At 45.5% G+C, this 13,450-nt stretch overlaps 1 long non-coding RNA gene and 1 pseudogene across 1 annotated transcript in view; one reads left to right on the forward strand and one right to left on the reverse strand.

The window, feature by feature from the left end:
- LOC129383218 (uncharacterized) overlaps positions 1–13,450 on the reverse strand; it is a 122,012-nt gene that overhangs the window by 20,247 nt on the left and 88,315 nt on the right. The gene's annotated exons all lie outside the window — the stretch shown is intronic.
- LOC140216415 (uncharacterized) lies at positions 4,834–6,256 on the forward strand (annotated as a pseudogene).

The following is a 13,450-nucleotide window of genomic DNA, read 5'->3' on the forward strand; positions in this document are numbered from 1 at the left end:
ATGGGCTACATAAACATGCAGGGCGGCAGAAGAAAGCAAAAGTGGGCAGAGATTGAGGAGCAGTTAAATAGAGAACAAATAGGGGTGTATGCGCTTACAGAAACACCTCTTAGAGACTCGGAAGAGCCACCAGTGATTGAGAATTATGTTGGGGAAGGGTGCAACAGAACTAAGTCAGAAAGAAAGGTAGGGGGAGTCGGAATGCTCATCCATCAGGGAGCCAAATGGAAAAGAGTAAATTCAAAATGTCATGAGCATCTTTCGTTATCAGGTACAATGACTGGGAAAAAAAACTTGGCTGGACGTTACGTATTTCTGGACCGGAAATAATTGCACAAATAATAAAGAGTACGTGGAATGCATAAGTGCTGATATTAAGGGTTTTGGGAATGATGCTGAAATTATCCTATTAGGTGACCTGAATGCCCACATACGGGATTTAGATGGCTATACTGACAACAATGGGAAGTCAATGCTAGATATTTGTGAGCAACATAACCTCGTTATCGTGAATACAGGGCCTAAGTGTAAAGGGCAGATCACGCGGGAAGTGGGAAACCAGCAATCGACCATTGATTACTGTCTGATGAGAGAAGGGATTCATGATAAGTTGAGAGAAATGGTCCTTGATGAGGATGGGTATAGCAGCATAGGGAGGCATCATTTTGTAAACACGATATGTAGTTGGGAAAGAGAGCAAGGTGTGCAAAATGACCATTCCAAATTTGAACGCTGAACAAATAATAAATATAGTCACTAGAGTCGAGGAAGAACTGTGCAAATGGCCAAGAGTGGGAATATAGCGAGCTTCTAAATGTAGTAACGACAGAAATACGAAAAGAGAAACAAGTTCGTTTGAAAGGAAAAAAGAAACCGAATATCTGGTGGAACAAGGAGATACGAGAAGCGATCGCCGAATGACAGAAAGCATCCCGAGAGCACAGGCAGGCAAAGAAGACGCAGTTGCCGGAGTATGAAGTAGCCATAAAATGGGAAATATACGGGGAGAAAAAGTCTATGGTTCAAATACTGGTGCAAGCAAAGATAAAAGGTGAAAGTGAATGTTGGTTGTGAGAAATACGTGAGAAAAAGAAGGCTGCACCTAGAATATTTTGGAACCACATAAAATTATTAGGCAGGAAGTCAGCAACAATACAACAACATATCCAAGACGAAGATGGAAACAAACTGGAAGGGGAAGCTGCAATAAATCATATCCGAAAAATAAAAGTCGAATCTTTCCAAGGTAATGACGAGGTTGAATTTGAAGAAAAAAAGGAGCATGAAAGAGACCCTGGTGGAAAAGGAGCTGGTGCTGACAAATTTCAAGTGAAAAAAAGCCCAAGAGAAAATTCCCAAGCGCACAGCCACAGGGCTAGACGAGGTTCCTGTTAGGCTGATTAATGAACTAGGACCAAGTAAAGAAGTTCGGGTGAAAGCAGTGCAAAAAACTTTAATAGACAGATGAATACCAGACAGTTGGCGACAAAGTAGAATTAATTTAATTTATAAAGGTAAGGGGGAGAACGATAGAATTCACTCGTACAGACTGTTGATCATTACATCGGTAATATACAGGCTAGCAATGCAGGCAATCAAATTAAAACTGCAAGCATGGGCAGAGAATAATGGCATTTTGGGAGAAATTCAGAATGGCTTCAGAATAGGTCGACGTTTGGATGATAACTTATTTGTTCTTACTCAGTATATTGAAATATCAAAAGTAGAAAGCCGACCGTTATATTTGGCCTTTTTAGACATTACAGGAGCCTATGACAACGTAGACAGCAACATTTTGTCGGGTATTCTGGAAGGGGAAGGCTTAGGTGACGATTGTGCACAGCTTTTGAGAGAGATTTACCTAGAAAATACTGTTTGCGTTGAATGGGAAGGGATGAGGAGCGAGGAGAAAGTTGATATCAATAAGGGACTGAGGCAGGGGTGCCCTTTATCCCCTTGCTGTTTATGATGTACATGGTAAAGATGGAGAGGGTGCTAGAAGGAAGCAAGACCGGGTTTAATCTCTCATAAAAACAGGCGAGTAAAGTAGTAGAGCAGTAGCTTCCAGGTTTATTTTATGCGGACGACATTGTGTTGCCAGCTAACAAGCAAAGTGATTTGCAACGTCTGGCTAATATCTGTGGACAGGAAGGCGAGGATTTAGCTTTGAAATTTAGTGTTATAAACTCAGGTGCTACTGTATTCAATGAAGACAGTAAACAGACAGTGGCAATACAGGGCCAAGAAATACCTCGGGTAAGAGAATATAAATACCTTGCTATATGGATAAACGAAGGAACTAGATATATAGAAACACAGGAAAAAACAATAACAGTGAAAGGGAATAGAAATGCAGCCGTAGTAAGCACAGAGCGTTATGGGGATACAATAGGTACAAGGTGCTCCGTGGTATGTGGAAAGGTGTAATGGTTCTAGGACTTACTTTCGGAAATGCGGTTGTTTGCTTGAAATCAGGGGTACAATCAGGACTCGATGGCAACCAAAGGTCAGTGGGACGCCTCGCATTGGGTGCTCACGGGAAGACTACAAATGAAGCTGTACAGGGTGATATGGGCTGGACAAGTCTTGAAGTGAGGGAAGCTCACAGTAAAATTGATTATGAAGAACGACTGACGAATGTGGAAGAAAGTAAATGGGCTGGGAGAGTGATGAGGTATCTGTACAGGAAAAACATTGATTCTAAGTGGAGGAAAAGAACTAGGAAGGTTACCAACAAGTATGCGGCCTGTAGGCTGGGTAATACAGCAACAAACAACGTCAAGCGGAAAGTCAGAGGCTGAAATAATCTCATCGGTGGCGGCAAAGGAAAAGAAACATGCCATGAGTAACTACTTAACAGGAAAAAGCAAAATCAGGAAAGAAACAATTTATGATGATGATGATGATGTATCGGGTTTCATGGCGCAAGGGCCAGGAATGGCCAAAGAGCGCCATGCCTGTGGTAGTGGGTGTGCGGTGTAACTATGATTATACTATGAATTTATGATAACTCAAAGGGAAGCTCATTACTTTTCGAAGCGAGATCGGGATGCCTTAGAACATGCACCTATAAAGTGAGATATAAGAAGGAAGAAGAAGCATGTGCTTGCTGCGGTAAAGCTAGGGAAACGATAGAGCACGTTTTATTAGAATGTGAAGACGTCTGCCGAGCGGTCGATTTAGGCACCACTGGCCTTCTTGAAGCCCTTAAGTTCAGCGAAAGGAGTGTAAAAGTAAACGTGTCCGCAATAGAGATTAGTAAGAGGCAAATGGAAGATTCGTGGAAGTAGGGAAACGACAAAAAAAATGGAGATGTAAAAAAGCAAAGTTCGCAATAGGGGATCAGTAAAATTGGTTGTAGGAGTTCATAGGTTTTCTTTTTGTAACCTAGATAGGACATTAGGCTGTATATTAGCAAGAGCTTGGTGGCGCAACCCACTGCCCCGTTCCAAACGGGACGCGTTTTGTTTGCGTTGTGTTTATGCAGCATTTCGAATGTGCCATGAGCTATGGCATACTGCTGTGTGCCGGGACGCAAATCAGAAGTGAAGCAGAAAGTGCCAGGAATTTCATTCCATGAAATTTCTAGTGACAACGATTTAAGAGTGAAGTGGCTGCAAGTGATATCCAGAAAGGACTGGGTGCTGAATACCACATCAGGCTATTTGGTCGTTTGCAGCAAACATTTCCTCCCTAACGACTACAAGGAAGAATGCAAGACTGGGAAACTTGAAAAAGGTGCGACCCCAAGCGCGTTTCCAGACTATCCAGAGTATATGCAACCACCTGCGAAGAAGCGCCAGAGCGATGCTGTTTTGAGAAAACGGGAGGCTGCCGTTCTGCATTCCACATCCCTTGTCCATGCTACTATAAGTTGCCTGCCTCGCGATGTCACTGCCGACTCTCCGCTACCGACTGCATCATCCCCCGTGTTTGACTCCTCGAACATATATGTTGCAAGTGGTGACAATCGGCTCCACGTCGAGCCCTACTGCAGAACGAAAGACGAAGCGACCCAGGTAGATATTCACAGCTCGATGTCTGTAATAGAACGCCAGAAGTGGCGACGAAAAGAGAGCGACATGAAAACTCAAATAGAGCGACTCAAACGAACTGTAGACAGGTATAAGGAGGAGCCCATGTGACTGAAAGAGGAGTGCAATATTGCTACGTTTGCTGGTGTTGTCGAAGCGGCGGGCAAGAAGCACTTGGGTGCAAGCATTCTCGTCGATCAAATCAAGAATTTCAGCAGGACGAGACCTACCTGGTCAGATCTAGTAGTGCGCCGCTGCATTGTTCTTATATATCTATTAACCCGGGTCTATGAGCACATCCGCAAAGAAGGCATCCTGAAGCTGCCAAGCTGGTCAGCCCTACAGAGATACCCAAGAGCAAATTCTTGCAAGGTAGGGTTCACCTCCCTTGTGATACAATGGCTTCAGGTGGAGGTAAGCAACCTAAAAACCAAGCAAGCTAACGTGTGCTCCTTAGTTGTGGATGAGATACAGATTCAACAGTGACTGCAGTACAACAAGCAAAGAGACGTGTTTGTGGGAGAAGTTGATGTGGGAAATAGAGTTCAAGAAACAGCTACTGGTGAACCTGTTTTGGCTAACTCACTTCTGTGTTTTGTGCTAACAAGGTTGTTGGTGCATGTTTGAATACGTGTTGGGTATTTCTTTACAAAGAATTGCACTGGACAGGAGCTCTTTCCATTGATAAAGCTTGTGATAAAGGAAGTTGAAGTAATAAGCTTTAAGATTGTGTGCATTGTGTCTGACAATCACAAGATTAATGTCCTTGCATTTCAACTTCTGTGTGGTGGAAGGTTAAGTCATTGCACACAGCAAAATAAATTTGTTTCAGGATGCAGACAGTTTTAAAACAGAATACCCTGAGGATCCAAAACGAAAATTGTTTCTCGCGTTCGACCAGTGCCACATTATCAAGAATGTGCGGTCCCAATTCCTTGCCAGGGACCTTGAAAAAGATGGCGAAGTGTCTTCCTCACACCTGAAAGAACTGTACCAGATGCAGCAAGACAGTACCGTTAAACTGGTTTGCTTTTTAACAAGGAAGCATGTTTTCCCATCTTATATTGAAACAATGAATGTGTCAAGAGCTGTGCAGGTTTTATCACCGCCGGTCACTGCTGCACTTAAGCTTCTGAAAGAACAAGCTGGACACACATGCAACATGAGTTTTGCTGCTGTGGGGCCTACAGATGAGTTTATGGTTGTGATGCACCGTTGGCTCCTGCTGATGGATGTGAGCAACTGGGCACAACACATTCATCAAATACTGCCAGACAGCAGGCAGCATGACAGTGCTGAAGATGCACATCTAAGCTGGCTAATGACGTCGTTCCTAAGTTGCCTTGAAAACATGCGACGTCATTGCCAAGCAAAACAGTTCCTTAGCAAGGAAACTTATCAAGCCCTTGTTATCACATCAAATGTGCAGCACCTCCTTGCTGTTGAAGGCTTCAAGTTCGTTCTGACAAGAAAATTCTCATCGGACCCAATTGAATCATTCTTTGGATGGTTAAGGTGATCTGCTGGGAGCAACGATCAGACAGATGCTCGAGCAATCCTCTCTGATGTGGAGATGGTCTTGAAGACTGGCTTAGTTTCAGCTTCGCTAAACAGCAATGTTGTTGACACTTCAAACCACTGACTTGGACCACTGAGTAGTGAGCCTGCAGTGACCCAGCATGTGGATTTATTTCCACAAGAGATAAGAAGGCTCCTTCGCGATCTCAAGAACCCAAAAAGCTTGCTGCCTACACCAGACACTGCGGCACTCGCCATGTTAGGAGGCTACTTGGCCCGTGTTGTGTAAGAGAAGATGGACTGCAGCTCCTGCACTGCTGTTCTCACACAATCTGCCTCATGTGCGCCCAGCGAAAACCTGATACGACATCAGGACAGGGGAGGGCTTTTTTTATCCATCTACCGAATTCGTCTATGTGCTTTACACACTGCGAAAATACATTGAAGTTATGCTAGAGAAAAGGAGGTTTCTGGCAAAGCCCCTTCAAGCTGTAGTCTCAACTGCCGTGGATGTCCTTGCAGAACACGGAGCATTAAAATGTGCACGTGCATGCAGTGATCATCACAAAGAACTATTGAAACCGGTTTGTGCAAAGTTCTTCAGACCAGTATTCACGAACTATACCTTGTCTGTGACAGACAGGAGGGACATAGTCAAGCCACTTACATCCAAGCCACTTTCTAGGAAGTTGCTGAAGCTGTGACATGTATTTGCCCTTATGATTTCTCTTGCTTATGACAGTAAAGTTCTTGCATGTCGACTAAATGTGCCTTGTCTTTTGGTCCCGTTGCATCATTACCAGGCAAAGGTCGGTAGTAAACACACAGATAAGGAACACTTTCAAAGTAGCCTGCAAAAAACATCTTCGGAACATGAAATGGTGTTCACAGCAGACTCTTGAGCCATTGAGAAATACTCTCATATAATGTTTATTAATGAGGTAACCTAAGGGTAACCTAAGGAACTAGCAAAATGAATAGCATCGCCGGTGATGAAGTCGAAAAACTAAATCTTCACCTTGGAATCGCAACTATGCTGCAGCCGCATGCTATCAGTATGCCCCAGCTGTCCTGTTCACAATTTGCTTGGTAATCTAACTCCTCATTTACATATACAAATTCCGTCGCGATCCTTCATGTCACAACTGCCCTGCCCTTTATGCCAACCTATTCTCCTGCCCTGTTGCTCTGTAATCATGTTTCTTTCCCACCCCCTCCCATAATGGCTGGACTGGCTTGGAGCTGAAAATAAACGACGCCTGCTCGTGCAGCAGGCCATTGAAATCCTGGGCGCCTAATGTTTTGTGCCTGAATAAAGTCTTAAGCTACTACTACTCATTTACATACACTTGTATACGTATGAAAACAATACATAGGTAGCCAACATGGTGACCATTCTCCCACGTTATGTATGCTTGGAAAAAATGGAAGCTGCGCTGTAACAAAGCACGCCGTTTTCTACTCTACATATTACTGCTACGCGCGCCATCTGGGAGCGGCTTCTTGTACTTGCACAAACGGCACCTAGCAATGGCCCCGGCCGCCGTTGACCAAGCACAGAAAAATAAAGGAGGCTATGGAAAAAAACAGCCACTGCCACACGCAATGTCTGGGTCGTGGGTTTGTATATGTTATGCTAGTTGTGCACCATTATGAGCCATTCTGTGTTTATTGGATATTGTTATGCGAACAAAGGATTAAGACTGAAGACTATTTACAAAGGATATTTACAAGGGGTAACTGCAGCGCTGGCCAGTTCAGCCGACAGCTCGAGAGCCAACGAGCATTCGTTGTCTTCGTCGGGGTGCCCACGTGCATCAGCCACAAGAAAACACAATATGCATGTATCATTACCCCCGGCAGCAGAAGCGACGTCCCGGAGCGTCTAAATGTCATCACTGGGAGGGTGATTCTGCTTCAGTCGTGTAATGTGCACGATATCACTGGACTGGGAAGAAGAGCGGGCATCAAGGGCAATCTCGTAGGTGACTGGAGTCGCGGCACGAAGCACTCGGTATGGGCCTGTGTAACGAGACAGCAGTTTTTCTGACAGGCCGACCTGACGCGACGGAGACCATAGAAGCACCAAAGAACCAGGCGGGAAGTGCACGTCTCGGTGTCGCCGGTCGTACAAATGCCTTTGACTGTCTTAAGATTTCAGAAGGCTATCACGGGTAATTTCCCTTGCATGGGCACAGCGGGCGATGGCGTCAAGTGCATATTCACTGGTCGGTGCCACGTGAACAGGGAGGGCGGTGTCGAAGGGCAGTGCTGATTCTTGGCCGAACAGAAGGAAAAATGGGGAATAACCGGCGGTGTCGTGGCGCGAGGAATTATAAGCAAATGTGACAAACGGGAGAGCAAGGTCCCAGTCAGTGTGGTCTGAAGAGACATATATCGCGAGCATGTCTGTGATAGTGCGATTAAGACGCTCCGTAAGGTCATTTGTGTATGGATTGGTATGACGTGGATAGCTTGTGCTTCGTGACACACGACTGCAGGATGTCCGTGATAACATTTAATAGGAATGTCCGGCCACTGTCTTTGAGAAGTTCCATGTAATAAAATCACGTCGTGTAGAAGAAAATCGGCGACATCTGTGGCGCAGCTTGTAGGAAGCGCTTGGGTGATGGCGTAGCGTGTGGTGTAATCCGTGGCCACAGCGGTCACCCGTTCCCAGAGGTAGAAAGAGGAAAAGGGCCAAATAAGTCTAAACCAACCCGAAAGAATGGTTCCGCGGGAATGTCAAGTGGTTGAAGGTACCCAGCAGGGAGCGTCGATGGAGTCTTGCGTCGCTGGCATTTCTCACACGCAGCTACGTATCTTCGAACGGAGCGAGCAAGCGCTGGCGAAAAGAAGCGTCGACGGCTCTGGTCGTAGGTACGTGATACAGGAGGTCGTGAAGTTTGTGGAGAACAGCCGAGTGAAGATATTTAGGGATCACAAGGAGTAATACAGAGCCGTTGGGGTGAACAATGTGGCGGTAGCGTATGCCATCTTTAAGTGTGAATAAGCGAAGGAAACTGTCAGCAAGTGACGATTCCAGGCGGTCAATGATGATACGCAAGGACAGGTCACGGCGCTGCTTATCAGCGGCATGGAGCAGTGGAAAAACAGAGAGAACACAGACGTCAGTGTCAGTATCAGACGTAGAGGTCGCGTCTTCGACTGGGTAGCAACGGAGACAATCTGCGTCCTGGTATTGGCGTCCCGACTTGTAAGTCACTATGTAGGGATATTCTTGTATTTAGAGGGCCCAATGACCGAGCCGGCCAGTAGGATCCTTGAGCGACAAAAGCCAACAGAGCGCACGATGGGTTGTGATTACTGAGGAGGGCTTGCCATATAAATATGGGTGGAACTTTGAAACAGCCCAGCGAGTGCAAGACATTCGCACTCGGTAATTGAATAGTTGCGCTCTGCAGTTGTCAGGAGCCGGCTAGCGTAGGTTATAATGCGGTCGTGTCCGTGTTGGCGTTGCGATAAGACGGTGCCAATTCCATAACCACTGGCATCAGTTCGCACCTCTGTAGGTGCGGACGGGTCAAAGTGGGCCAAGACCGGCGGATTGGTGAGAATCGTGATAAGGTGTGAAAATGCGGCAGCCTGAGGGGAACCCCACATAAAAGGCACGTCTTTCTTCAGAAGTTTAGTGAGTGGTCAAGCGATTGCTGCAAAATCTTCCACGAACCGTCAAAAATAAAAACAGAGCCCCAAAAAACTCCGGACGTCTTTGACAGACTGAGGTACAAGAAAAGCCATTACTGCTCGAACCTTCTCCGAGTCGGGTTGTACTCCGGAAGCGTCGATGAGATGGCCTAGCACTGTAATCCGTCGGCGTCCGAAGTGGCACTTCGATGAGTTTAAGGGGAGACACAGCTCTTGGGGACCAAAAATCGGTAAAAAAAAAACGATTTTCAATCTTTTCATTTTTGGATTCCTGGCATAATTCTGCACCTTTGAGCAAATTTCCATTTAAATCTGATGCGTAATTGCACCGTAATATCGATTTAAAATAGCGTAGTTTCTAACAGGGCTAGTTTCGACCGTGCGCTGCGCAAAAACGAAAAGCCGCACCTATGCCATCTTGGTCATGTTTGAAAGCTCGCGCATCTGGCTTCCCATCCTCTCTTGGCTAGCCACCATGTGCCAGCCACAGTAAAACTTCTCTTCTTCACCAACTTCTCTTGTCTCCTGTCTGCCCACCTTACTTTTTTTGCATAATAAGTAAAATAAGCGCAAAGCTTTCTTCAACGCGCATTCTCATTGGTCAGTAAAAGCATGTGACCCGAATGGCACCATCTGATAAGCTTAGGCCCATTGCCCGGGCATTAGGGCTGTGCGAATATTCGAAACTTTCGAATACCGAAGCGAATAATGTCATATTCGATTCGACCTTCGAATCGAACAGGGCTATTCGAAAACTTCGAATATTTTCGAAGTCTTTCGAAGTTTAAGAATAACAGTACGCGTAAGTTTTTTGCAAGTTTCTCTTTCTATATCTACCCTGGGTAGAGCATTTTCATGCCACTTTGCTGACGGAGCCACGACCGCTCGAAAGAAACAAGGCTGTGACCGAGCTTTGGACCTAGCATACGAATTCACGAACGTAAACAATATTGATAACGATAGCTATGGCTCTTCGGAAGTTTTAAAGAAAGTGTTTACTATTGCATTTTTACGCACTAAATGTAACGTAACTGTAACGTCATCATAATATTCGTAGGTATTTATCTACATAAAAGTACATATTATACCTTGTATTTGAAGAAATAATATAAACCGCCTTAACATCGACTAATCTTTAAAAAAAAAAGTTCGTCTAAGCGGTAGTAGGTATTAGGTGAAGCAACCATGTGCTTTTTATAGCTTCTAGAATTGAGGAATGGGCAGAAAGTGAAGAGATCTTGGGAGAGCTGCAGAATGGATTTCGAAGGAACAGAAGGCTAGATGATAATTTATTTGTATAACACAGTTCATAGAGATAGCGGCAGCCAGGCAGACACCACTATGGATAGCTTTTTTAGACATTAGAGGAGCCTATAATAATGTAAACCGAGAAAAGTTATGGAGCCAGTTGAAGGAATATGATCTAGATAGAAAGGTGGTTGGATTCCTACAACAACTTTATACAGATAATGAGGTAGACATAATATGGGAGGGGGAAACTACAAAGCCAGCTAACATAAGAAGTGGTCTCAGGCAGGGCTGTCCATTGTCGCCCCTCCTTTTTATGATTTACATGAGCCAAATGAACAAGAGGCTAGAACAGAGCACAATAGGAATCGACATAAGCTATATGCTGGAAGGGCAGAAGGTAGCTCAAGTACTAGCCGGACTGATGTATGCAGATGATATTGCACTACTTGCGGACACCCGAGCAGGGCTACAGAAACTAATGAGGATATGTGGAGAGGAGGTAGAAAAATTGGGACTGCAATTCAGTAGAGAGAAGTCTGGGATAATAGTATACAATGAAGAAAGGGGGGAACCATTGGAAATACAAGACACTAAGATTGATCATGTTGAAAAATACAAGTATTTGGGCATATGGCTAAACGAGGGCAAAAAGTACTTGGAAGAACAAGAAAAAATTATGATTGAAAAAGTGAAAAGGAACTCAGCTGTAATGAAACACAAGGCACTATGGAACTATAATAGGTACAAGGTGGTTAGGGGCGTATGGAAAGGGATTATGGTACGTGGCCTCACATTCAGAAATTCAGTACTGTGCATGAAATCGGAAGTTCAGGCATGCATGGAAACAACACAGAGAAGTGTAGGCAGGTTGGCTTTAGGAGCGCATGGGAACACCCCTAATGAGGGAGTGCAGGGGGACATGGGATGGACGTCATACGAAGGTAGAGAGGCAATAAGTAAGCTAAAATATGAACAGAGACTCCCAGCACTGGGGGAAAAAGGTGGGCACAAAAAGCGTACAAATATCTATACATGAAAAGTTTGAACACAAAGTGGACACTTAGAACTAGGAAGCTGAGGATTAGATACCTACAGCGGAGGGAGGGGGTCCAACGTGGTTCTAGTGTGGGAAAGGAGGTGAAAGAGACGGAAAGAAAAATGTGGGAAGAAAGAATGCTCGGGAAGCCAGTGCTATCTATGTATAGGACACAAAAACAGGAGATAAAGAGAGAGCTCTTATTTGATAACTCGCGGGGCAGCTTACTATTATTCGAAGCTAGGATGGGGGTTTTGAGAACGAAAACATAGAGGGCTAAATTTGAAGACATGGACCTTTTGTGCACAGCTTGCGGAGCCGAAATTGAGTCCACAGAGCATATAGTGCTGAGATGCACAGACCTTTGCCCAACTCTGGCTGAGGGAACAGTGACAGAAGGGGCATTAGGTTTTCCCGGGGAACGAGGGCAAATAGACGAGAAAAAGAGTGGCAGTAATGAAGGGGAGGCTTGAGGATTGGTGGAGGAAGTCAACGGAGAGATAATACCATAAATCGGGGAGCTAATGTTTTCTATACTACCTTAGATATTTATTTTGGGGGGAGGAGGGGAGTGAAAACTAGTTTAAGGAGAAGGGGATATAAAGAAAAAAAGATAGGAGGAAGAGCAAAAGGCTAGATGGCGCCAGCTGCCGCCCGTTACAAAGAGTGCAGCCGCCATCCATCCATCTTTTTATTTAGGCTTGCGCTTGCAGCAAACGCGGTCGCCGGATGTGTACGTCGCTTCAAGTTATCAACTTCAGACACGGTTTAGTTGTTCATTTTGCTCGATTGTGCGCACAGGTGAAGTAGCCAAACCATGAACGAATCGGCGCAGCGGGTGTTCTGGAGTGCTATCTCGGAGTTCGATCGCAGAGCCAGTGACGTGACGAGCCGCACGTGCAAGATGCGCCTTAAGACGCCCACGGGCACTACAACCACCCTCGTCAATCACCTAAAGCATCCCCCTGATCCATTCAAGCAGTTCGAGAAGCTCCGCGATGCCGAACGCTCAAAAAAGCCTGCAGGCTGGAAAAAGACGACGGGCACCAACAAGGTGGATGCAAGTGCTGCTAGCTGTAGCTACTTCAAGCCGACGTTGAAAGGTGACAGTCAGCGCACAAAAACGTTAACAACGAAGGTTGCGCAGTTCCTGGCCACTGGCTTGCACTCTTATTCTATCATTGAGGAGCCAGGCTTCTTGTCTTTGATGCACACTGCAGTGACCGAGTAAAAGGTCCCATTGATGACTACGTTTTCTCGGAGTGTCGTGCCAGAACTTTATGCCATAAGAAAAAGAATGGATCAAAAATGAGCTGCGCAATCACTTCACTGACGGGGCCCCATGCTACTTGGTGACGACCGACGGGTGGACGTCTAGGCCCGGGGATAGCTATGTCTCATTTACATGCCACCTCGTTGATAAAGAGTTCCGGCTTCACAATTATTACCTTGCATGCTGGCACATGCCGGAAGGCCATACATCTGACAACTTGAAGCACATCCTCATTGACTTGGCAAAGGAGTGGGGACTGCCTCAAGATGTGCCAGTTTTCATTGTCACTGACAATGCCAGAAACTTCCTGGGCGCCGCATCGCGAACGGGATGGACAAGTATACAGTGCTTCGCACATACATTGCAATTGTGCATCCAGTGTGCGAAGGACACAGAATTTTGAGCAGCTGCGTGTCAAGGCCCGAGCAATTGTAGGGCACTACAAGAGGAGTTCCCAAGCCAGGAGTCGCCTCAAAGAAGTTCAGGTTAGCATGGGCTTAGAGCCCCTTGAAGTGATTCAGGATGTTGTGACGAGATGGAACAGTGAATATGAAATGATGTCACACCTTTTAAAGCTCCGCGTACCAATTTCCTTGAATCTGTCAGAACAGGACACATTGGAAAACCTGACTTCAAGTGAATGGCATCTGATGGCATCCGTCACATCAG

This window comes from Dermacentor andersoni, chromosome 3, assembly GCF_023375885.2.
Source record: "Dermacentor andersoni chromosome 3, qqDerAnde1_hic_scaffold, whole genome shotgun sequence".
Taxonomy (NCBI): Eukaryota; Metazoa; Arthropoda; class Arachnida; order Ixodida; family Ixodidae; genus Dermacentor; species Dermacentor andersoni.